The sequence below is a fragment of the Protopterus annectens genome, chromosome 11.part0 (assembly GCF_019279795.1).
Source record: "Protopterus annectens isolate FY-2018-M chromosome 11.part0, PAN1.0, whole genome shotgun sequence".
Lineage (NCBI taxonomy): Eukaryota > Metazoa > Chordata > Ceratodontiformes > Protopteridae > Protopterus > Protopterus annectens.
The window spans coordinates 1,361,480,599-1,361,508,066 of record NC_056745.1 but is presented as its reverse complement, the minus strand read 5'-3'; positions in this window follow the sequence as shown (position 1 = coordinate 1,361,508,066).

The following is a 27,468-nucleotide window of genomic DNA, read 5'->3' as shown; positions in this document are numbered from 1 at the left end:
CTGCACACCTTCTATGTAATTACCTTCTCTGGTAAGGTCAGACCACAAAATGGTCTCTATTGAAGGAAAAATAAAACCCAGAATCACAGCTAACCCTGGACTGTTCTGGTGCTGCTCTAAGGCTAACTTCTTACTATTATTTCAAGCCCCCATAAACTCTGAGAGCATTGCTGCCTATGGGGATCTGTTTACAGAAATCCTATACAAGCATATTAATAGCTGCATAGAGACAGCTGTACATTCCAAGAAAAAATACAGAACTAAATCAAAACAACAAGCCACCCTGGTGGAATCACAACATCAATAGGCTGTATAACAGAAGGAAGAAAATCATGGCAAAAATTAGGAGGTGCTGCATCCAGCAGAATAAAAGCACTATCATCAAACTGAACAAGCAGCTCAGAGGACAATGAAAGTCTACTAAGCCAAATTTGAGGTAAATTCGGTCTCCCAGGCCAAGGACAACCACATGGCATTCTTTAGCTCTGTCTGCAACCTCAAAGACAATTACACACAATTAAATTAAACAATTAAACACAATTGTGTACAGAGCTTATTGTTAATGGAGCAACCTATACTGGGCCAGAAGATATAGCAAATTACTTGCCGACAAATTCAGCTCCAGCTTTACCCACTCTCCCCATCAACCTTCCTTCAGGAAATATCATCCAATATAACTCCCCTTGCTATCACTGGGGAACAGGTCCTCAATGCTTTCTCTAAGGCCAAGAATAATGCATCAATGGTCCCATCAATATCCCAGGATGCCTTCTAGCAGCATGAAACATGACCTATTAGGCTGTCTGGAATTTATTTAAATTTAACCTTCAAACAGGCTTCATGCCTCACAAATGGAAAACAGCAACTGTCATCCCTCTGCAAAAAGACAGGCCATCTACAGACTCTGGAAACTACAAATCCATAAGTCTCAACACTCTCATATGCAAAGTCATGGAAAAATTATCATGGAAATGATTGGTAATGACATAGGAAACCTTCAAACACCAGACCCAACCCAATTTGGTTTCATCAAAGGCAGGTCATGCCTACTCAACCCAGTGGACTTCTTTGAGAAGGTCATCATAGCAATTGAGGAGTGCAAAACAATTCACGCACTACCTACCTTGACCTGTTCAAGGCATTTGACACAATACCTCACTCAGGGATTGTTGACAAACTCAAGAGGTTAGGTATAAACTCTTATATTACCCAGTGGATAGCCAGCTGGATCACAGACAGGACCCAGGAAGTTGGAATTGGGGAGTCTACTTCAACAGAGGTCACTCACAAGTGGAGTCCCTCAGGGAATGGCCCTTAGATTGCTCCTTTTTGGCATTTACTTTGCAGAAGTCAATGCCATTGTCATTGGTCTCTGGCTGACGAAATCTGCAGATGAGTGCAAATTAGGAACAGTCATAGAATCCCGTTACTGCAAATGTTCTCTAGGAAGGGCTGACATCAACAAATAACTGATGTCAGAGTGATGGACTAAAACTAAATGCTGAGAAGTGCATAATAGTATCCTTTGTGAAGTCATCTGCCCATGGTAACTATAATATTGACAATACACCCCTAAGAGTTGCCCCAGTGGTCAGAGAGATTGGAACACACATAGACAGTAATCTAGTCTTTGATCATCACATGTCTACAGTAGTGAGGAAATCAATCTATGTTGTGCAACTTATAAACAAAGTTATGGCATCTAGGTCCAAGAAGGTCATTGTTCCACTGTATTTGGCATTCATCAGACCTATCACTGAGTACAATGCCCCATTTGATATGTACCAACCAGGCACATCCAACAATTGGAACATCATTAGAGGTTCCTTACTAAAAGTATATAGGATGTAACAAACATATCCTGTGCAGACCACCTCAATGTAATATCCCTGTATTCTGTCTCCTACAGGCTGTTGAGGGAGAACTATGCCTAGCATACAAGAAATTGTCAGACCCCATCCTGATGGACCTCCTGCATATCTGCAAAACAAACAGCATTACCCATTCTAAAGACATAAACCTTGCCTGTGATATAAATGGGGTCTGCCGGAAAGACATGCATGTATCCCAGAGATTATCCCTTCGCTGGAACAGGCTACCCATCCATGTGAAGCCAAGTTCCTCCTTAACCCAATTCAAATGTAGTTTGGACAATTGGAAGGGGAGCAGGAAATGTATTCCTTGTTTGGCACCTGTGTCTCTAATGGACACAGTGGTAGCTACAGAGTCCCTGCAAGCTTTGCAGCTGATAGACAAACTAAATAAAGCAGCAGTGTAGTAATGCTCAGTGAAAGCTTTTCCAGATAATGACTTCTTACAGTGCCACTGTCCTTTAACTGAAACAATACTTAACTCTCTGGCAACTTCCATACCAGTAAATTTAATTTCCCAAGTTCTAAGTTCCAGAAGGGTGTTAGGTGTTGTCTCTGAAAAAGATACATGCATTCACAGACACAGAGAAACACACACGCACACACACACACACACACACACACACACACACACACACACACACACACACACACACACACACACACACACACACACAAGTAACATATTAACTGCTAAATACTCATGGCTAATTCTCTTATCTCTATCCTATTGCCAGACCATAACTTAACTTATTTGTAGCACTTTATTTGTAACTAGAGAAATAAAATAAGCTTCATGTACTTTAGCAGACATGAAAGGTTCAGAGATACAGAAGCTGTTAGTTGCTTTATTAGCCATACACCTAACCAATGTAGAATACAGCTAGAATACAGAATTATCTCACTGGAAGTACAACATCTACAGCTTTGTAGGTCTGCAGGACAATAGTGGCATGAAGCGGAGCATCTAGCATCTACTGAACTGCAAAGCTGACAGACGTATTAAAGATGTATTATTGGTTAAGGAATGTCTTCTCTTCAGTTACCATTTACTTCTTAAGCTAAACAAAGAGAATTAAACACTTTGTCATGATATATGCTTATTTTGATACTATTTTGAGGGACCCCTGGGTAGATTATGTCTCCCCTGATCATTTTGAAAAAGTAAAGTTAGTCATTTTCCCCTGATGTCTGAAGATGTAAGAATACTGGCTGTTACTCAAGTCATCATGATGGAAAACTGCTAACAGCCAAATTTACAAACATGGTGCAAACATGGTACAACATATCAACATAAAATAAGTAAAGCATACAACACTATAAGCAAAGTATGCAACTCAAAAATGATACTACACATCAAAATTCAATGTACCAAGCCCCCTACATTCAGGCAGTCCAATCCCTTTATGATGCCCACTTTGTCAGAGTTTTAACAGGAGACTGCCTCCTTGAACTGGTCTTCCTGTACTGAGTCATTTTATAGACTGACCACTCTCACCAGCATATTTTATGTTGGCTACTGAACCTCTGGCTCAGGCAATCAACATGTATAATGGTTTCTGTGGTTGGAACCTCATGGGAAAAGAGATGAGAATCTTCCTATTTGCTGTTAATTACTTAGTGGCAACACAATATCCAGGGAAGGATAATTCAGTTGTTCTGTCAGTATTGAGCTCTTCCTATGACAGGTCAGGCAATTGAACAAAAAATTATGTTTTCCCAACCGTAGAAGTGGCATTGCAGCTTTAAAAGGAGTGCTAGTCCTCATTCTTTACCTGGTGTACAGAAAAAAAATAGATATTTAGGGCTCATATGTGAAGATTACATGACATGACATGATTAAAATGATCTCAAAACTGCTATGGGAGGAAATGCTTATGATTGTTCAATCCTGGATGAGTTTTTAAAATTTTCATGGAAGGATATCTAACCAGTTAAAATAAGTTCCTGCCATAGAATCATAGATTCATATATTCATGAACATTCCAAGACCACTGAGTCTTATGACCATTCTTGTTCTGCCAGTACCCTTCCTCAAGCACCACATCCTTTCTCCAGGAGGGCCATAGTAGTCAGTCCTGGATTAAATTTGTGGATACCCATCCAGTCGCGTAGGTGATATTTAAAAGAAGATAGTGAGTAATGTTGTTTACCATGCAGGGGAAGTTTATTTCAGAGTTTTATGAGATGTTGGGTTATAAAATTATTATTCCATTGTGTTTTATTTATCTGTTGCTGAAGATTTAGGTCCCTGATTCTAGTACTGGTAGAGATTTTGGCTTGTGGAGAAACAGGAGGTCCAGGACAATTGGGTCTCTAATGGAGTGGTAAACAAGACAGACAGCTCCTCTAAAACCTCTATAAGACAGTGAAAAAGGTAAAGAGCTCCCAGCTTCCTTTGGTAGCTCCAGGCCTTTAGGCCTGTGATCTTTTTGATTAGGAACCTTTGGAGTTTTTCTAATTGTTTGATATGTTTAGTGAGATACATCCCAGTATGGACATTTTACTTGATAATTGCTCTGATCAGTGCTGAGTATAAGGGAGTGATTACCTATTTAGGCTTTGATGATATTCCTTTGGCAATTATCTCTGCTAAATAAAAGCATTTCATGACAATCATTACATGATGGTCAAAAGAAAGCAAGATATCAACCCAAGTGCCTCAGAAGTTCCTAATTACATTTTAATTTTGTAGAGGTGTGTTGCCTAGTCAATATTTTGAAAGAAAGAGTCATCTACCAAAAGTGATTATGCTATACATTTTAATATTAAGTTTGAACCTATTTTTAGTACACCATGTTTACTAGAGTGAATTCATTCCTGATGATTTGGGTATCATAGGGTGACTTAACAACAACCTCCAGTTTGTGATACTTTTCAGACTTTGTTAGACAGTGGTCCTAGCTCTATGCTTGGTGATCTGAGAAGCAAATACCAAAAAGGTGAGGTTCCAGCACTAAGCCCTGAGGGATATCACTGGTCAGTTTCATATTTTCTAATGAAGTACCTGTAAACCACACAATATGTGTTCTGTCTTTCAGCCAATTTGATATTCATCTTATCCAGTATGAGTGTACTATTAAAGCATTTAGCTTTTGTAGGAATTTAGCATGGGAAATGGCATCAAAGTCTTTAGCCAGCTTAAGATATACCACATGCACTGCATGGCCACTATCTACAACCTCTGCAACCCCTTGAAAGAAATCTGCCAGATCAACTAGACAGGATCTGTACGTCACAAAACTAAACCGCTGGGGGTAATGTCTAACAAGATTCTTCATATCATTGTTTATAGGTCAGTTTTGATATGTTCCATGGCTTTGCACATGAGGCTTGTAAGGATAAGAGGCCTGTAATTACCTGGGTCAGTTGTAAGATTACCCTTATGATGGGACATCACCAATGCTGCATGCCACTCATCAGGTACAAAACCAATGGCTAAACTTAAGTTAAATAGCTTAAGGAGTGTGTCTGCAAAGGCATGTTTAAATCTATCAGTTAAGCAACCAGGTATAATATAACATTGTATGGAGGAAATATTTTTGGTCTTGGTTAGCACTTGCAGTGCATAATCTTTAGAGAGGGGATAATGTCAAGGGCCAATGTCTCACCAAGTTTGCAGACAACTGCAAATTGGTTGCTATCATAAATTTCCACAGGACATTAACATCCTGCAAGGTTTAATGCAGATAAATGACTAGTGACGAAGCCATAGATTAAAACTCAGTGCAAATAAATATATCATATTGCCTTTTTGGAAAAAGTCCACCCAGGCAAATTGGCAAATTATTTAACTGATAACACACAGCTAAGAGCTGACCCAGTAGTTAGAGATTTGGTATCCAGGTCAAAGGAAGTTATAGTACCACTGTAATTATAGTTTCATGTGTGTGTACTAGGCTAATGACCAATGGGACCTTTTTAAAGCCTAACCATGCATCCCAAATCTCTGACAAGTTCTGGTACCCTTGATAAGTGTAAGCAGGGCCTGGGACATTAACTATTTACATGCTACCTATGTCCATTAGAGACATAGGTGTCAAACCATGGATTAATTTCCTGCTCTCTATCCAATTGTCGTAGTTACAATACCTGTCTCTCCAGAAGGTCCAGTTTATAACACAGGCTAGTATCGTGTCTTTAGAATGAGCAATTATAGTGTTGTTTGTTTTGCAGATATGCAGGAGGTCCATCAAGGTGGAGGTCCAAGAATGCCTTGTATGCCAGGCATAGAATATCCTTCAACAGTGTAGGAAACAGAATACAGAGATAGGGATTTCAGGTAGTCTGCATAGGACATGTTACTTACTTCCTGTATTATTTTAGTGGGGAACCTCTGGGGACATTCTAATTGTTGGAAGTGCCTGGTTAGGTACACACCAAAGGGAGCATTGTACCATGATAGATCTGATGAATGCTGAATACAGTGGTACAATGATCTCCTTGGACCTAAATACTATACCTTTGTTTATAAGTTGCACAATGTAGAATTATTTTTTTACTACTGTAGACACATGATGGTCAATGTCTCTAAATCCCTGCCTACTGGGTTGACTCTTAGGGGTGTGTTATAAATATGATCGTTACCAGGAGTGGATTATTTCCTGAAGGATATTATTATGCATTTCTTGGCTTTTAGTTTCAGTTGATAGCTCTGACACAAGTTATTTATTTGTGTCATCCCTTCCTAGAGAGCATTAGTGTTGGAGGGGGATTCTATGACTGCACCTAGTTTGCAATCATCTGAAAATCTAGTCAGCTAGAGGCCCTTGACATTGGCCTTGACTTCAGTGAAGTAGATGCCAAAAGGAATTGGTCCCAGGACAGATCGTAGAGGGACACATCTAGTGACTAGCCTCTTTGTAGAGGTAGAATTTCCAATTTTGAATTCCTGGGTTCTCTCTGTGAGCCAGTTGGCTATCCAGTAGATGATATAAGGGTTTATACCTAACCTCTTGAGTTTTTCAACAATGCATGAGAGAGGTACTGTGTCAAAGGTTATGGCCAAGTCACGGTAGGCAGAATGAACTGTTTTGCTTTGGTGACCTTCTCAAATAAGTTCACCAGGTTGAGTAGGCATGACCTGCCCTTGATGAAACCAAACTGGGTTGTGTCACATGTCTGGAGACTTACTATGTCTTTATTGATCATTCCATGATAATTCTTTCAAGAACTTTGCATAGGAGATTAGTGAGAGTTATGGGTCTACAGATGGCTTGCCTTTTTGCAGATGGATGACTACTGCTGTTCTCCATTCCTGAGGCATGAAGCCTGTTTGGAGGCTATGGTTACATAGTGATTCCAGATGGTCTTATAGGTTATGTTTCATGCTATCTAGAAGACAGACCAGGATATCATCAGGGCCCATTGATACAGTGTTCTTGGCCTTAGAGAATGCATGTGCTTAGCAAGTAAGGCATCCTTAATTCCAACCCTGATGTCCACAGTAAACAGCACCAGATACACTAGATACAAGGATTTAAACTTTGCTTGAGACATAAATAGAAAATGCTGACAAGACAGATATGTGTCTCAGAGGATTCCCATGCTCTGGAATAGGCTCCCTATCCAAGTGAAACAGAGTCCATGCCTAACCCTATTCAAACATTACTTTGACCATTGGATGAGAAATTGTAAATTCATCCTATTGGATGGGAAATCATAAATTCACCCCTGGGCTGGCCCCCATGTCTCTTATAGGCACAGGCCAAAATAAACATTCCCTAACTAATATTAGATGGGAAATCATACATTTTCCCTCAGGCTGGCCCCCGTGTCTGGTATAGACAAAAGCTGCTGGTAAATATTCCCAAACTAACATACCCTCCCCACATGACTTCTTAGCAAGGCCCTAACTAACATACCTCTCTAGTTTAGATGCACATGTTATAAGGAGACATAGTTGGGTTGAGTTGCATGGCTACGCTTATAAAGACCCTGATGGCCGTTAATCTAGTATATACTCATGAATCTATTATGAATAAGTTGTGAGCAATGTAGTACATTTTTACATAGCTAGAAAAGGATTTAGAATTTTCTTTAACTTGAGAGACCAGCCTAAGTTCATGGTCTCCTTTACAGGATCTGGGAGTAGTCTTCATTTTTTTTCATTGTAAGGTTTTGTTGATAGTATCCTTGTGAAGATGAGTTTTGGAATTACTAAATAATTTAAGGAGTTTCTTTCTTTTTCTTGTATAGTTTATTTGTGGTAATGGACCACCAGGGTGATTTCTTTTTGAATTCCCCATGATACTTGGTTCTGGTATAGGCATCTAACTCACCTAACTCTATGCATTTTTCTAAATTGGTGTGGAACTCCTTAGTGAGTTTTTCTGCTGTATTAAGGTGTGGAAGGTGCAGTCATGAGTAAATTTTGATATTTTGTCATATAGTAAGTTGGGATTGGCATATCTAAAATCCTTAAATCCAGTGGAGTTTGCTGTAAGAGCTTTTGGAAGTTTATATAGAAAGTCACAAGTTTATGGTCAGGCTTTACTGGGGAAGGGGATGATAGAGGAGTAGTTGGAGAGGCAGCCATATTTATAAGAATCAGGTCAGGATTGCTGTGCTGTCTCATAGGTTTATTTCCCAGTTGTTTAAATTAATTAAATCTAGGAATTTTTGGGAATATTCTACATTGGAGGTAAAGATGTCCCAGTTTATTAAAGGGTAGTTAATGTCACCCAAATATAAGGTAGTTTTTGCTGATAGGGAGATCATTAGGACACTGTGGAATCATACATAGTCATCAGTGGACAAAGAAGGTGGTCAATAAGAAGCTATTTTTTATAATTAATCTTAGGTAGCATGATCTGTAGTTCAATGAGTTCAATTTTTGAGTCTCCAGAGATTGGCCTGGTGGTAGTATATTCACCAACAAACATGACGATTTCAAAATGGTAACCATTTGAAATGTTGGGACCCGCTAGAGCAAATCCAGAAATGCGGAAACTGAATAGACTTACATAAAACAAATCCAAAGTGACATTTATTAGAATATTCACTTTTCTCTACAGTATGATTATGTCAGAGATGGTATACATAAGTTTTGAGATTCGCTCTTCTCTGGTTTTCAATCTTTTTTTTTTCAGCTTGTCGATACCTGTTATTTCAATAGGGAGCGTACCAATACTGTTGTCATTGGGGCTGAAAGCATGAAAAGAGCAAAGCTCTCGTATAGAGGGAGTGTTCTCTTGAAACCAAGTTTCAGTAACGATGTAGACATGGGTGTTTTCCAAATGCAGGAGTGCCTCAAGATCAGGCAATTTATTGTTTAGACTTCTGGCATTAAGGAGATCGGCTTTAACACAGTCTAATTTTAGGACTGATATGTTAGTGACGTTGCACTGCTCATCAGCTGGACTCTGTCTAAAAAGGCACTAGGGAGCAACAAAGGCTTTAGCCAGCGTGCACAAGCCCTTTAACAAGAGGTGCCAGGCCATCCTTAGTGAAGCATGTTGTACTACTGAGCATATCATTCAGCGATGACACATACTGGATCCCCTTGGAATGACACAAGCTAATTATCTTTTCTTTATGTCTGGGTGTTATTCAAGGTGAAGGAAGGATTGCATTCAGGACTGTATCTTTTTTTTGTTTGTTTATTAAGCACCTTTATTGAATTATCACTTGTGGCATAGGCAAATTTACATTTATAGAAAAGTAATCCAACTGTATTAACAAGTTCACGTTTACAAACATTACACTTCATATGCATTGTTATATATCATGTAACCTAAGTGACATTACATAAATCTTTCAGTTCCTGCCCTTTTTTACTCAGGACTGTAACTTATCTGCATTTGTAATATTCCTGGAAAATTCTAACATGTCTCCTTACATATCCCATAGGATACTATGTTTCAAAACCTTTATTATGTCTTTAGTTATATCCCTACTCCTTGAACTTCTTTTGATTAATCAAGATAAAGAAACTTATTAAACAGTCCATATGGGATGGGAAAATAGGCAATTCAGTGTTATTTCAGGTTGCAAAAGTGAGAGGTGCAGGGTTGGTAGACTTAGGCAGAATGGTAGAGGCTCTACATATGCAATTATATGTGTCAGCTTTTGCATCTCACTGGCAATGCCTGGCCTCTGTAGAAGCTGAAATGTTTTGTAACAATCTCTCATAGGACCAAAAGTTGGTATATCTGAACCTTTCTCAAACATTTACAGGGATGGCATATCATTTGGATGAAACTGAAAGCTTTAAATGCCTGCAAAAGTCCTATACTAACTTGTGAAGATGGAGAGAAGAAATATTATTTTTGGAATATCCTGAGCTGAGAATAGGAAGAACCAGACTTTGGTGTAAAAAATAAGGTGGAAGGAGGCATATTTTGGCTGTTTTATTTAAACAAATAGCGGATGGTAAATCAAGTTTTATATTCTTTGAACACCATGTTGCTTCCCATGGATTGATGGGAATGCTTTTAGCTATGTTTCTTATTTCTTTCTTTTTGTTTATTATTTACTTGTTTAATTATTTAACATCTGTTGACCATAAAGGTACACTGGTGCAAGGACCTTTTCAGACATGACCAGGGCCATTTAGTGGCAATGAAAAGAGACAGTAGAACCTAACAAAAAAAAAAATAAATAAAGCTATAGCACTACATTTGTACAGAGCATAGTGTAGCCATAAAGAAGGTTATGATGTTGAAATTGTCTATATCAACCACATCTGCTTTACCGTAAACAAGCTCTCTCTCTTTTTTCCCCAGAAAACTAAGTATCTTCTTCTTCTTCTTTCGGCTTTTCCCGGTTAGGGGTCGCCACAGTGGATCACCTGTCCGCTCATGATTGGCAGTGGAGTTTTACAGTATCGAGTTGCCAGCCTGGCGCCCAACCTTCCGCAGAAGGGACACACACACGCACTCACAACTAGGGCCCATTTAGAGTGTCCAATCCACCCGCAGCATGTCTTTGGGATGTGGGAGGAAACCGGAGCACCCGGAGGAAACCCACGCGACCACAGGGAGGACATGCAGACTAAGTATACAGCCTAATAAACTCTTTCTAATAGTGCCAGTTACTTAAAACCCAAAACAGTACTATAGCATTAAAAATTATTGCAGACAAGACTATAAATTTAAGAATATAAACTCACAAGTGATGATGCAGCCATGAAAAACTTTGCTGTAGAGGTTGAATGACACCCCATGGTAAAGGAGTAGCTAGGCTATTAGGACCATTAGGAGCCAGGGTAAGACCCCCCACCCCATAGAGCAAAATAATAAAAAAAAATTTAACCCATGTAGGAAAAAGCACCTTAACAAAAACTGTTCACAAAAACATGAGACCAAGCGGCTCAAAAGCAAGTCCAAAAAGAAAGTTTTATTGAAAGTTTAAAGTATTTTTAAACTTAATCATTTAACTGTCATGTGATACGTAAACAAACACAATGTTGCTTCAGTAATGTAATGAAATTACACAGTTAGCTTTCTCTTAACATATTAAAATACATCACGACTAAATAACGTTATAATTTTGCTACATGATGTTTTAAAGCACTATTGGGCACAATCATTAGTTCCAGGGTACTGAGTGCCAGAGCTATCACAGGAAACCTATTTGGTGCAGCCTGCAGCCTGATAACTAGTCATCTGCTCTTTTATCATTTCTAAGTATGGTACCATTTAACATCCAAAACTAAACGACAAGGGAAAAAAATGACTTTGGTGTGTCAACATTATATTCAGGTTTGAGAATTCACATTTTCAGTCAATAAAAGTATGCAAGGTATTTTAACAGACAAACATAAACATCTGTGAAGCTAATATCTGGACTGGACCAGACACTTTGATGCAATTTCTCTGATGCACATTATTAATGAGCAATAAATGACATAAACATGTTATGTATGCATGGAATTCCATGAAAGCCTCTTCACTCTTCAGTTCCTATCCACAAGTATACCAAATTACTATACAAACATTTATATAGATGCATGGAATCAGGAATACCTGACAGGACTAAATCATCATCTACAAGGAAGAGTAAACATGTCTGATGGACATCTGCAATAAATAAACTCTGTAACAAAAGAAAAAAACATTTGCTGTCCAGGACCAAGAAGGAGCAGGTGCCCAATTGGAAGCAATCTCTCCTTAGCCTAAACAAGCAAATAAGAGCACTAGTGAAATCCTCCAAAGCCAACTTTGAGTCCAAATTGGCCACATCTACTAGAGACAATCATAAGGTCTTCTTCACATATGTCCGTAATCTCAAAAGTGGCATCTGCTCAGAACTGGTTGTCAAGGACACCACATATACAAATGACGTGGATATAGCAAAGTTGCTGGCTGACAGATTTAATGAAAATTTCTCCCCTCCTTTCCCCATCAGTAAATCAGGACATTCCCAGTACCTTCCACCTTCCCCTTATATCTGGGGATCAGGTCATCACTGCTCTCTCAAAGGCAAAAATTACAGCCTCCATGGGACCTGATAACATACCAGGCTGCATCCTACATGAACTCAGGCAGGTGCCATATTCAACCAAAGCCTGAGTATCGGTTTTGTCCCAGTTGAGTATCCCTTTACACAAAGGTGGAGCATCCACTGATCTGGGAAATTATGCACCCATCAGCATAACTAGCCTGACCTGCAAGGCCATGGAATGGATTATCATGGACCTCATTAACAAGGACATTGGCAACCTCCAAACACTTGAGCCTGCCCAGTTTGGTTTCATCAAGGGGAAGTCATGTCTGTTAAATTTGGTCGACTTTTTTGAGACAGTCACCAAGGCCATGGATGAGGGGAAGACAGTGCACACCAGCTACCTTGACCTGGCCAAAGCCTTCAACACTATTCCCCACTCGAGCATAATAGATAAATTCTCTCAACTAGGCATCAATCCGTATGTTACCAGATGGGTAGCCAACTGGCTCACTGATAGAACCCACCTAGTCAAAATAGGGGAAGCCACCTCAAGCAGTAGACCCATATTGAGTGGTGTACCCCAGGGTTCGGTCTTGGGACCTCTGTTATATTTGGATATACTTTTCTGAGGTACAGGCCAAAACCTGTAGGCTATGGCTGACCAAGTTTGCAGATGACTGCAAATTGGGAGCTGTCATCAATTCCCCTAGTGACATGAACATCCTACAAGAGGGTCTCACCCAAACAAATGACTGGTGCCAGAAACATGGCCTCAAGCTGAATACAAAAAAATGCATCATCATCCCCTTTGGGGGAGAGATGTCCCCACAAATTATCACATTAGTAACAACATTATAAGCATGCAATCTCTGCCTAACATGCAGAGCTATGTCAAACCCAGAGCTGTTGGACATGCTCCACTTAAAGAAATCCCAATCCCTCTGAGCTACACGCTCTAGGGATCTAAACCTTGTCATCACAATAAACAGAACATGCTGGAGGGATAGATTCCTATCCCAGAGACTTCCCATACTCTGCAACAGACTACCTATCTATGTCAAACAGAGCTCCTCATTAGCACTCTTAAAGAAAAATCTTGATGATTGGATGGGAGATAGGAAATTGACCCCGGGGATAACTTCTGTGGCTCTGCTCGACAGGGGCACAGGAAAATAATTTTCTTGGGTGGCGAAAGCCAGGGTACATTTTTGGCTAGGCTTATATAGGCCCTAGGGCCAATAGCCTAGTACCCTCCTATGAACCTATGAACCTATGAATTAATATAGCGTATTCCCAAATAGATTCATGTTTAGAAGAATATTTAATAGATGATAGAACTGATTCAGAAATGTATAGTTTTTTTTGTACAAAAAGGATCCTATTATTCCCATTCTTTTGGGATACCCAAAGTCCACAAGAACTTGCAAAGGCCACCTTTTAGACCTATAGTTGCAGCTAATGGTCCTAAGATGCATCCTTTAGCGGTTTTTGTGGACTCTAGGGTATAACATGTTATAGGTAAAGTTGAGCATCTAGTGAAAGATTCTTGGAAATTCCTGGGTCTATTGAGACCAACTTTATGGAGCAAGGAGTTGATATTGCTCACTATAGATTTTAAAGATCTGTTTACTGTGATACCTAAACAAGAGGGTAGTGCCCTATTTGAGGAGACTTTATTTAGTTTTTCAGATCTTACACATGAACAGATTATGTTGGTTTGTGAAATCATGAGTATAATTTTGGATAACAATTTCCTATTCTTTGAGGGGTAGTATTACCAACAGATTAAGGGTGTAGCTATGGGGTGGTTTGTGGCCCCGTTTATGACAATCATGTACTTTTAGGTTGGGAAACCAACTTTGTAGTGAACAGCCCCTTCTGGCACAGAATAAGGTGTATTCAAGATTTTTGGATGACAACTTTATTCTATGGGATGGCCCAGGTGATGAGATTGAACATTTTGTTCAATATTTAAATAACATTACAGGATTCTTACAGTTTGCGTTTAAATATGATAGTGGTATTAGCTACTTGGATACATTCATTTCACATGGTAGTAATGGTTTAGAAAAAAATCTATCGTAAAGATACGTTTTGTAATTCATACCTCCACTTTGAAAGTAACCACCTTTATATGCAGAAAAAAAAAGTATTATTAAGGGTCAGGCTATTAGAAGAGCCCGAATGACATGACATTTTGAAGATGTCAGGGGGGAATTAGATAAGATTTCTTTTATGTTACAGGGGAGAGGTTACCCTAAAAATGATTAATGAAATATTGGATGAAGTATATTCTAAATGGGGTACAATTTATAAACTATTGTTGGGTATGGGATTTGTCACTGAGATAAATAAGGTGACTTCTCAGACTGTCGAGGGCTTATATGAAAAGGTTTGTGTTTTACAGTATAACCATCTCACTAATAAAATTAAAAGGGCTTTTTCTACTAGTTGTAACATTTTTAGGATAAACAAATATATTTTTAATAAAGTGGGGGCAGCCCCAAGATTTGTGAATAGCACAGGGGCAAATTTTAAGAAGTTGCTGGAGTGTAAAATAGATCCCATACAGTCGTTGAGTATGGGTACTAGACCTTGTGGTGCATGCACCCAATGTTCCTATATTAATAAGAAAATGTAATTATATTAAACAATAAACTGCAGAGCAAGATTTCATTTAGGAAGGGGAATTGTTTGACTACTAAGGTAGTTTATTTAGCTGTTTGTGTAACATGCTTTCATTTCTATGTGGGTAAAACTGAGCGTTCCCTGAAAACCAGAATTTATGAACATGTGAACTATATAAATCACAAAAAGTTAACTAATGCTTTATACAGACATTCTTTAGTTTGTGATGGCTTTGAAAAATTTGTTTTTGGTATTTTGGAAATTGTAAGGCTTAATCCCAGAGGTAGGGATTGGAAAAATATATTGAGGAAAAAAAAAACAGTGGCAATTTTGTTTTGCTGCTATGTTTCCACCAGGACTAAATGATGCAATTTCCATTCCACCTATATTACAGGAAAAAGCTAATCGTATATAACATACAAGAAAATCTTTTAATGACATTGAGTTGTTTTGACTTTATAACATAAAGGGTATTTTTATATATATGTGTGTATAAAAGCATTTCTATTGTATTTGTAACTGTCATTTTAAATGTTTGTTGAAAATTCAGGGTTCCCACAGTGCTTAGTAGGAAAATGAAAGATGATTGGCCTATAATATAATGATAGACTATTTAAATGGGGTATTCTATTTGTGAAATTTATTCTGAAGTCTGTCTTTTATTGAGATGAAAGCGCTCAATTTGTTGAGTGTTTTAATAAACAGATGATATTTGAAGCTGTTAAGAGTGGATTCTTGGGACCGCTTATCATTCCTTTTCTACAGAGTTGTAGTGATTTGGATTTTTGGTCATTATAGTGGTCTCTACACTGTTCTCCAGTGCATGGAATGCCAGTTGTGCTGGAAACCGCCTTGGCCAGACTATTTCATGCCTCAGAATTGTACTGGGAGCTGTTCCCCTTCAATAGCCTTCAGCTGTGGCATTTTATAAGGAGTCCAATAAAGATTCTGAACTTCTCAACACCCTACCTCTGCTCCCTAAATTGGGCACCTTCCCTTCTACTTCCAGGCATGTCTGCCAGGGAAAACAGCAACAGTTAACAGTGATTTCCCGTTAATGCATGCTATCATATTTGCTACTACTGTGCAAACCCAAACAACCATGCCAGCCAAGTTTATGCAATGTTAAGCTGCCAAACAGAGAAGAAAGCAGTTTTTGAAAGGAAACGTAATCTGACAGTTGGCATTGATTGATGGTGTGGTTGCTACTGTAATACTTAGTTAATTCAGCTTTGGAGACATGTATTGGGGGCATACATTTGATGACCTGACCTTTTCTTTGTGTGACTTTACATACTGATGAAATAAATTTGTAGACTGTGGGATTCAAACCTATGCATTAGAGACAAAACATATTCTTCAACATAGGTGATTTTTCAGTCTTGCCACAGAAGAAGTGCTTGTTGGACATCCACTTGCTGTAGGCAGTTATTTCTAAGTTTGACTAGTGTTTTCAAGTTAATTTTAATATTAAGTAAACTGGAACAACAGGAGTAAAACTTTGTTTTTTGCTGGATTAGAACCCAGAACCCAGGCTCACCTGTATTGTAACCCTACAATTACACCTGCTGACACAGAAATAGTTAAGAAACAGCTGTATATTTTCATAATCATTATTAAGTATGTCTGTCAACCACCACATTGGCAAACCATACAGGATACAATATATCCATTTCAAAATTGTCTACTGTCTGCTTCCTGTCTGCAGGTGTTCTAGACCTGCAGGTGTTGGCGAGGGTTGCTAATCGCCATGCAATGACACTTAGCGGGTTTGTACGACGGAAAGCAAAATATGCAGCAATGTATCCTTTCTGAAATTGAGAATGTCTGCATCCTGTCTTCGAGTGTGGGCCATTAATCCAGGTTTATGTGAAGTTAAGAGACAGGCAAATGTGGCAAACAAAGCTCACCTTGTTTTATCCATGTGAGCAGTGTTTATTATGTTTCAACCTTAAAAGACAAATGTGGGACTTGAAACTGTGATCTACAGACAGTAGATACTGTGTGGTTCACCGTGTTTTGCAGGTGTGCAACAGACCCACACATGAAATTCACAGGTACAGTTTATGTATTCTTTATCACAGAAGTAAATAACATGAAATTTATTGTATTCATCCATTTCCTGGTTTTTGTGCTAAGCCCCTCACTGTGCAAATGGTAATAAAAAAAATAAATAAACAACATTATAAAATAAGATTCAGCAGACATTTCAGATTTTTACACGTCTGGATTTGAACTGTCAAACCAATGAACCTACAAAACGTTGTTGTTGTTGTTGTTGTTGCGTCTTTCGGCTTTTCCCGGTTAGGGGTCACCACAGCGGAACTTCAGTCCACTAATGAATGGTAGTTGATTTTTACATGCCGAGTTACCAGCCCTGATGCACAACCTTCAACGAAGGTACACCCATTCACGCATGTCTTCACGCAGAAGACGCTGTACCTGAGAATCGAACTGGACAGCGTCTTACTGTGAGGCAACAGCGCTACCGCAGCACCACCACCGTGTGACAACCTACAAAACACAGTAAGATAAGGATGTCTTATCCCTCTTTGCCACAGAAACGTCTTTGCAGCAGGAATGCAAGTCATTGTGCATATAAGCAAGTCCCATTTCATCCACGGTATTAAGAAGACATATAACAATGGTACACTCTCAGTTGTTTGTACATGTGTTAATTACATATTTAGTGCAATGAATGATCTCACAACCATTTATGAGCATTGCTTGCAGAAATACAGCTCTGTCTTCAGTTTGCATTGCATTCATTCTTCTCTTATCTGAGCAGAGATCTCAGGCATGTATTCAAAAAGGCATTTTGTATCATTGCCCTTAAGATGTATGAGAATATTAAATGGCAATAATATACAGTTTTCAACAAAGGCAGGGGAGTTTGGATATTAGTTAACAGAAACTGAGAAATGTGTGCTGCTCACTTCCACTTCAAAGCTTTCTACAATTACTTCTACACTTTGCAAGTGTATCTTGCAGGTAAGGGAGTCTGCATTGTTATGTATTCCTTCTCCCTCCCACTAACCATTTACAGTTGCAATCCATTAGCAACAAACACTGAGGTAGTGCCTGCACTCAGCAATTCTAATGAAGTCACACCTCATTTGCATCTTCACTGTAGTCAGAGGCATGAACCTACACCAGAACAAGGTAACCATGTAGCTAGGGAACTTGAAGGTGAGAGGACTTGTGTATTTGTAGAACACAGAGGACTGACATTCCTTTACATTTATCTTTACAGAAGGCTTCTGATATTGTTAAGGTGTACTTGTATTTTTTCAAGTACATGCTAGATTTGTTCATATTATTACAAAAATAAAATACATTGATTGAGCTCAATCAATCTATTTTATTTTTGTAATAAAGTGTCAGCTGCAAATCTTATCTCAGCAGTGTTTTTTCTGGTATTATAGTGGACTTTGGCACTGTTGGACTCATTCATTAACAGATTTGTTCATATGTTATGAAGAGAATGGTTATATATATATGCATTAGGGGATTAAAATGTTATCTGTATGCACTTTTATACTTTGCTCTAGGCACAGGAATTTCTGCCATGCATTGACTTTCACAGATAGGCTTATTAACTGTCATTACAAGTGTTATTGTTAAAACTGTTTATCTTACAGTCTTTTTCTATATTATTCTGTGGCAATGTAAAGCACTATATTGTCAATGGCACACAAATGTAATTCTTCTAAGGTGGCCCATTGATACCACCAGGGGAGTGCTGGGCACAATGAGAGATGACTAACAATTATATACAATTTACTTTTGTGTTGTACATGTGTACACATTTTGTGAAAATTGGGTAGAAATCATTCATAACAGGTGAATTATGTGTTATTCCTTGTATTCTATAAACTGTAATTTTCCTGTTCTTTTGGGGTGGGGGAGCCAAATATTGTTTGTGTGTTTCCACATCACAACATGGATTTCAAGAGTTTTGCTCTTGCAATTGTGTAGTCATCCTAATATTTCCATGGGTGTGTGGGGAAACTTGTATACAAGCAGTGCCATGTTGTTGCTTAGCATTCAGGAATTGATGTAGGATCCTGGATGCTGACGCCTCTGATATCACCAGTATGTCCCCTGTTGACCTCTGAAGGGTTCCTGTGGCTAAAACTGTAAGTGCTACACATACCTTAGTCTCCACAGGTATTGGTTCCCCTTGGTTTGTCCTTGCTCTCAGTTGTGGGTGATGGGTTGCAGAGTTCTTGTAGTGTGCCTCTATCCACCCTGCAACACTCTAGAATTTCTACATCATGCAGACTGTGGTAAGTTAACAGGGGTCGAAATACCCTTTTCCTTCTTGTCCGGGGTCTATTTGCAGCAGCAGCAGCATAGACTTGTGCCTGTTGCACATACATATGTACAACAGCAACCGCAGCCCCTACCAGTCTTTCTGTGTACAGTACCTTCTGTGGCTATATTCCAATAGGTTTTAGAATTCACAAGGAAAACCTACACTAGGTCTACACAATTGCCTTATAGCTTGTTGAATAGCTCCTCCATCTTGAATCAGTTGATTAGGATGCAGTTTAGCTGCTTATACTGTAATTAGCATGCCACAATGTTTACTGAGATTGTGCAGCTCTACATGGCAAAAAGGTGGGTACCATGTGCGCATCATGCAACAATGCGTTCATAGTCTTGCCAAGGACCATGTAGGCTTTATTCAATCTGCCCCAAAGTCTATAATTCTTAAATTCTTTCTAATCATTGTAATCATATATTAAGTGCAATTCTTCACAACCTGTTTCACCAAAAAGGTAGTTGTTTAAAAAGCCATGAAGCCAATAAGCCAATCTACAACTACATTTATTCATTTGCTTTGCATTACTGCACAATACATTTTACACATCCAACAGCCCAATCTTCAGCCCACTATGCCTCCCAACTGTCCAGATTTCTGCAGAATACCTAGCTTTTTGTCTAATTTTTTATCTGTTCATCATAACATTTATGGGTTTCTGGCAACACACTGCTGATTGAAGTCACTAAATAATGACAGATGTACTATCCTTCAGAAAATGTATGATGCTAACACAAATCTATTAATACTAGAAGGCCTGCAGCTTTCTAACTTTATAAGAGCAGTATTTAAAATCTGTTCCTACTTTTTGGTCTTTGTCCCTCCACCATTATTGTGAAGACAGTCACTAAGTAATGACATATATTTCAGTTTCAGACTTCAATCACATCCTTCAGGAAAATCTATGCCAACACAAATCCAGTCTAGATTTATAAAAACAATATTTAAAACCTGTCCTTATTTTTTGGCCTTTGTCCCACTTCCGCAACAATTTCCTTCAGAAAATGCATGCTAAACACAAATCTTGTTATTCTAGTAATCGTCTATGTTTATCAAAGCATTATTTTTTAAATCTGTCCTTTTTTGGACTGTGTTCCACCACCACTATTGTGAAAACAGTCCACTGGATTCAATAAACTCTGTGCAGGAATAGTGCTATTCCTGCATGGAGTGAATCGTGTCTGTTTAGCCGTAGCTTTAACAGCACCACGCCTTGCATATTCATGAAGGCGTGCTGCTGCTAAGGCTAAATGGACATGAACACTACTGAGTGCAGGTGGTGTGTTTAAGTAGTGTACGCACATCTAACACACCCCTGCACTCAGAAAGTGACGACCTGCACTTTTGAAAAGCATTTCAGTGTCCGCGGACACTGAAATCAAATAAAATGAGTATTTCAGTGTCCACAGACACTGAAATGGATAGGGGAGCAAGAAATCAATGCAGGGTGTGTGTCAGGTTCTGTCAAACACCCCCTGCATTGTAAAAGTGCCGTACGGCCATACCCCTCAACTGTACATGTTTCCACAGAATGACCAGATGCCTACCTCACATAACTCTCAAACTCCTAGAGCAAGAAAGCTGTACAAAGGAATAAATAATGGGTGGACAATTGCACAAAAATAGGGACACTTTTTAAATATTGCACTACAAACCCAGAAAGTTGATAGAATAAAAGGTTTGCATTAGCACAGATTTCCTAAAGGGTATAAAGTCTGACAAAAAACGTCTGTCAGTATGTTTTGATTTAAACCCCAAGTGATTTGCCAATGATGTGCTAGAAAACCACAGTCACACTTCCTAAGTTTGTAAGAGCAATAATTAAAATCTGTCTCTATGTGTCCCTTTACAATTTCCCTTACTGTGACTGACAAGGGGTACAGATACATGTAAACAAAGTGGGTTTATTAAAATGTTTTTACCATCCTAAGGTATGTTTAAGCATAGCGGAGCAGGTGTGCACAGTATGGCCCTCTGCTCAGCATTGCTTAAACATTCCATAGGAGACAAAAATATACAGCTAAAACCCTCATGCAGAGATAGTGCAGTGATTAGAGTCCTGGCTTTGCATGCAGGCATTCACGGTGTGAGTACCACAACAGGCACTTTATTTTTACATGGGAAATCAGTGTTAAAATTATTATTATTATTTTAAATTATGTAGTAATTGATATTTTTCTACCAGGGTAGTCTAGCTGGTCTAAAATGTAAGTGTAAGTGCCTATCTAAGCTAATATAGTCCAGTTTTCAGGTTAGTGCTGAATTAATTCAGGGCTGTGTTATAAGTTTCTGTGCTTGCCCATACCTTACTTGGATAGAAGGAAGTTTTTCTGTTCACCTGTAAGACAGGGAGCTTTGAGCAGCCTATCTGTCCCTGGAGGAGGAGTTTCAGCCTAGAAGTTAGTAGTTTATTGGCCATTTTGGGCTAATTTCTATCTCTTTCATTTCCCTGATATAAAACCCACATTTGCGAGGTTTTTGCGCTTGTATACAGCTCAGCAAGCTCCTGCCTGGTGCCCTGCAGAGTTCTACAGAAGTAGAGAGAAAAAAGAGAGACTTTGGAGTGATTAAGTATCATTTTTCAGCATTTCTTGCTGCCTTTAGCTAATTCCGCCTAAAATGTCGATTTTTTTAGAGTTTCTGTGATTTAAAAAGCTTGTTTAAGCTACATATCATACTTATTTTACAGCCTGCACTTTAACAAAGTCATTTTTGTGTTTAAATTACCTCTTTAACTGTTGTAGGCTACACACTCAAGTGTGATAGCCATTTCTGTGTATTTAAAGTGTTTTTTGATTGTATCTGCTTTATTTTCTGAAAAAAAAAAATTGTTCTCCCGCGTTTCTAAGGTAGTATAGTCCAGTTTTCAGGTTAGTGCTGAATTCAGGGCTGTGTTACAAGTTTCTGTGTTTGCCCATACCTTACTTGGATAGAAGGAAGTTTCTCTGTTCACCTGTGAGAGAGGGGAGCTTTGAGCAGCTTATCTATCCCTGGAGGAGTGGTTTCAGCCCAGAAATTAGTGGTTTATTGGCCATTTTGGGCTAATTTCTATCTCTTGCCTTTCCCTGCTATAAAAAACGCATTTGCCCGGCTTTGCACACTGGGTAGCACTGGTTAGCTAGAAGATAACTATTCCCGGCTCCATAAAGTGTACTCTTCAATTTTTCCCTTGGAACTAGACAAACTTTCAACTTAAGCACTCAAACTATTCACGTCTCAGCCCGGCACTTGCTCAAAACTCATAGCAAGCACTAATAAACCTTGCCACTAGACCCCCTATACTGTAGAGATGGACAAGTTTCTCTATTTAACCTTACCAGCCAATCAGTAAAACAGTTCACTGCACCTATCCAGGCATGTCCAAAGGGCAGTTTCAGGTGTACTCTCTGGCCAAACTGGTGAATCTGGGCATTTTGAGGCAATGTTACAACTGTCTAATGTACACAGACAACCCTCTCCTCCTACCCCAAACACTAATACATGCAAGAGATAAAATTATACAGCCAGACTGGAGGCTAAGCTCTCTCAACCCAGGACTGGACCAGACAATCAAGAGGAGAAGGGAATTACTTGCATCACAACACCAATCTCACATAGACCTATGAAACCAGCACCGGCAAAAAACACACATAAATACACGAAAACATACTCGGAGGCTCTAAATAAAAATCTGCAAAAGCAACAGAGACCTCCAAAGCAGACATCAAAGAAACCTCCACCCCCAACACAAACCATGAAACACATACTTCACAAAACCAGTGTGCCATGCAATCACAGCCCTTAAGGCAAAATAACATACCCAACACACTAGTAATTGGTGACTCTATAGTCAGGCACACTGACATCCCACTCACTAGGCTGAACAAGGAGAAGGTTACTGTTAGCTGCCTGTCGGGTGTCAGGATCCGCCATATAACACAAGCACTCAGGTCACTCCAGAACAAGTACAAATATGACTCTGTCACTGTCCAAGTTGGTGTGAATGACCTGAGCCGTACCTCCATGGACTACATGAAAAGAGACATGGAGGAGCTCTCCGATCACGTAGCCCAGGCCGGTATGACCCTGACCCTGAGTAGCATCCTGCCCTCACCAAGAATGATACCATGGTATAAAGAAAAAATTATCAATTTCAACAATTGGCTAAGCTTCTGGTGTCATTCAAAGAGGATCCAGTGTCTGTCAGCTTGGGATGACATGCTTGACAAGCCACGCTGCTTCATTAGAGATGGCTTGCATCTGTCACCCTTAGGTTTTTGAAAACTGGCCAAGGCTCTTGCCACACCCATAGTGCCTTTTTTAGGCAAGGCTCAAAAGACAAACTGACTGCCATAAATAGCACAAGTAAGAAATAACTGAGGGTAATACTACTCAATGCTAGAAGTCTAAACCTCAAAATGCACGCACTCGAGGCACTCCTCAGTATGGAAAAAATTGATATATGTGCAGTAACAGAAACCTAGTTTAAGGCTCCAGAGAGCACCTCAGCACTACCAAGCTACAACTCATACCATATATTTTGGCCACAAAACCTGGACTGAAATACAAAAGGTGGGGGCGTATCCATAACCATCAAGTATACCCACACCTCCAGGTTAGTGGCACAGCACAATGCTTCAGAGATCATCCACATGCAACTAACAACAGGCAAAACTGCAATTCAAATTGTAGCTTGCTACAGATCACCCACCATGTTCCAGGACCTCCATTCCACATTCCTGGAAACACTGAGAAACAAAGGTCCTGCCAAACACCCTGATATTGGGTGATTTTAATTACCCAAACATTAATTGGGAGAACTACTCAAGTACTAACTCCTTTGCCCAACATTTCTGAGAATTTATAAACTGAAATGCCCTTGATCAACTGGTCAACACCCCACCAGAGGTGACAACATATTGAATCTGGTCATCACCAACATGGATGACTGGTGTTCCATACCAGAGGTCAACCCCTCACTAGTTAGATCTGACCATAAACTAATCACTCTGGATATCCACATTCTGCCCCACCCCCAGTCAAAAAAACCACCATGAAAAACTTTTCAAAAGCAAACTTCACATTACTTAAGACCGAGGTGGAAAATTTCAAAGCCCCCATGCCAAAGGATAATGCTGCCCAAGTTGCAAAATCCTTTACTAATGTACTCTACAGGCATCTACAAGAATGCATGGATCATGCTATCCCAAGCAAAACCAAGACTCACTCCTCCAAGAAAAGGATCAAAGCAGTCTGGTGGACCCCTGCCATAAACAAGCTATACAACAGAAGGAGGAAGCTAGTACATAAAAGAGTAAAATCCCAAGAAGGGAAGACATCCCTGATCAGTATCAGCAAGAAACTACGATCCCTCATAAAATTATCCAAGGCTAACTTCAAAAGAAAAATTGCCAAGGACTACAAAGATAGCCACAAGGCATTCTTTAGCTATGTCAAGAATCTAAGTGACAATTCTCAGAACTGCTCGGAGTTAGTGCAGAATGGCACAAAATACACTGAACCAACCAATATTGATCTCTGCCCTACATACAAGGCCATGTCCAACCCAGAATTGATGGATATGCTCCACCTAAATAAAACCATATCCCCTTGAGCCACATGTTCTATGGATCTAAACCTCACCACAACAATAAATAGGACATGCTGGAGGGATAGATTCCTGTCCCATGCTTTGAAACAAGATTCTAATCTACATTAGGCAGAGCTCCTCACTAACCCTCTTCAAGAAAAACCTTGACGAGTGGATGGGAAACAGAAAGTATATCCCTGGGATCACTTCAATGGTTCTGCTGGACAGAGGCACAGGGAACTAATCTAAGGGGGCGGTGAAAGCCAACACATTCTGGCTAGGCTTATAAATGCCTTCAGGCAGATAGCCTAGTTCCTACCTATGAACCCATGATCCTATAACATGTGAAATCACCCATGTATACACAAGTGTCCCATACAGTATAGTCGCATCCCATGGAAATGTAATGAAAGCACATAGAGGGACGTCATGTAAAGTAAATCATATACACTTATTACTATGTCAGTAATGATTAATTAAGTCATTATCCTATTTTTTTTTAAATCCATCTTTCTGTTTTAAAAATAGTAACTCTCCACTAAACCTTAACTTTTTAAACAGGTAATACTTAAGTTACCTACTTTCACATCTAACTTCTCTAGTGCACACTGCAGTGTGCATTTTTTTTCATCTTACCTTTAAGCATCCCTGTGACTAGCACTTGCTCTAATACCTGCTGGAAAGCTGGAAAGCACTAGGAAGCCTTAAACTGATACAAGCACTCAACTCTCCTTGTTAATAAGGAGAAATTAATCATAGGTGCTAAACAGCCTATAACTGCAAAGTACCTTGCTAAGGTAAGGGAAAACAGCTCCTGTACTTTACAAAAAAAAAAAAAAAAAAAGAAAAAAGCACCCAACCAGGCATGTCCAAGGGTCAGCTTTTGGTGATTTCTCCTGTCCACCTGGTGAATCTGGGCATACTGGGGCAATGCAGCAATTACCTCATGTACATAGACAACCCTCTCCTCCTACCACCCAATACTACAACCTGTGAGAGATGCACTTACATAGCCAAAATGGAAGCAAAGCTCTCTCCACCCAAGATTGTGCTAGACAGTCAAGAGGAGAAGGTTAACACCCACACTACACCTCAAGCAACACATAGCCCTTCTAAACCCACACCACCAACACCCACATATTGCAACACTAAATCCACATATGCAGAGGCCCTTAACTGTAACCTGCCCAAACAACAAGGACCTCTGAAGCTGAAATGCAAACAAACACCAATCACAACCAAAGTGTCACATAGTTCACAACACCATTGTGCCACCCAGCAACAGCCCCTAAGACAAGACAATGTACCTAACACTTTAGTCATAGGTGACTCTATAGTCCGGCACACTGATGTCCCACTCACCAGGTTGAACAAGGAGAAAATTACAGTCAACTGCCTGTCGGGTGCCAGGATCCATCACATAACGCATGCACTCAAGTCACTCCACAACAAGTACAAATATGACTCTGTCATTGTCCATGTTGGAGTGAATGACCTGAGACGTACCTCCCTGGAATACATGAAAAAAGACATGGAAGAGCTCTCGGATCATGTGGCTCAGGCAGGTATGACCCTAGCCTGAGTCGCATCCTGCCTTCACCCAGAATGATACCACAATTTAAGGACAAAATGATTGACTTCAATAATTGGCTAAGCTTCTGGTGTCATTCAAAGGGGATCCAGTATCTGTCTACCTGGGATTACATGATCGACAGACCACGATGCTTTGCCAGAGATGGTCTGCACCTGTCGCTGCTGGGATTCAGGTTACTGGCTAAGGCTCTTGCCACCCCTATAGTGCCTTTTTTAGGCAAAGGTCAAAGGACAAAACCACCACTGTAACAGGTACAAGCATGCAAAATCTGAAGGTAATTCTACTCAATGCTAGAAGTCTAAACCTCAAAATGCACTCTCTCGAGGCACTCCTAAAAATGGAGAACATCAATATCTGTGCTGTAACTGAGACCTGGTTCAAGGCTCCAGAGAGCACCCCTGCAATACCAGGCTACAACTCTTACCACACATTTCGGCCACCAAACCAGGACCGAAACACTAAAGGTGGAGGAGTGTCAATATTCACCAAGGATATTCACACCACCAGGCTAGTTGCCCAACACAATGCATATGAAATTCTTCAGGTGCAACTAACACTAGGTAAGACTGCAATCCAAATTGTAGCTTGCTACAGATCCCCCACCATACCCCAAGATTCTCACTACACCTTTCTAAACATACTGGAAAATATTAAGATAGAACCAAACACCCTAATACTGGGTGATTTTAACTACCCTACCATTAACTGGGAAAACTACTCATGTACCAACACCTTTGCTTAATGGTTCTTGGAATTCATAAATTCCAATGCCCTGGATCAACTAATCCATAGTCCCACCAGAGGCTCCAATATCCTAGACCTGGTCATTACCAACATGGGAAATCGATGCTCCACACCTATGGTCACTCCCTCGTTAGTCAGGTCTGACCATAAGCTAATCACCCTTAACATCCACATCCCACCCCCACCCCCCAGTAAGGAAACCTCCATAAAAAACTTCTCCAAAGCCAACTTCATGCTACTCAAGTCAGAAGTGACAAACTTCATGACACCCATGTAGACAGGAACTGAAAGTTCAACTGCTGACTCCTACACTGAGACACTGTATGAGCACATCCACTCATGCATG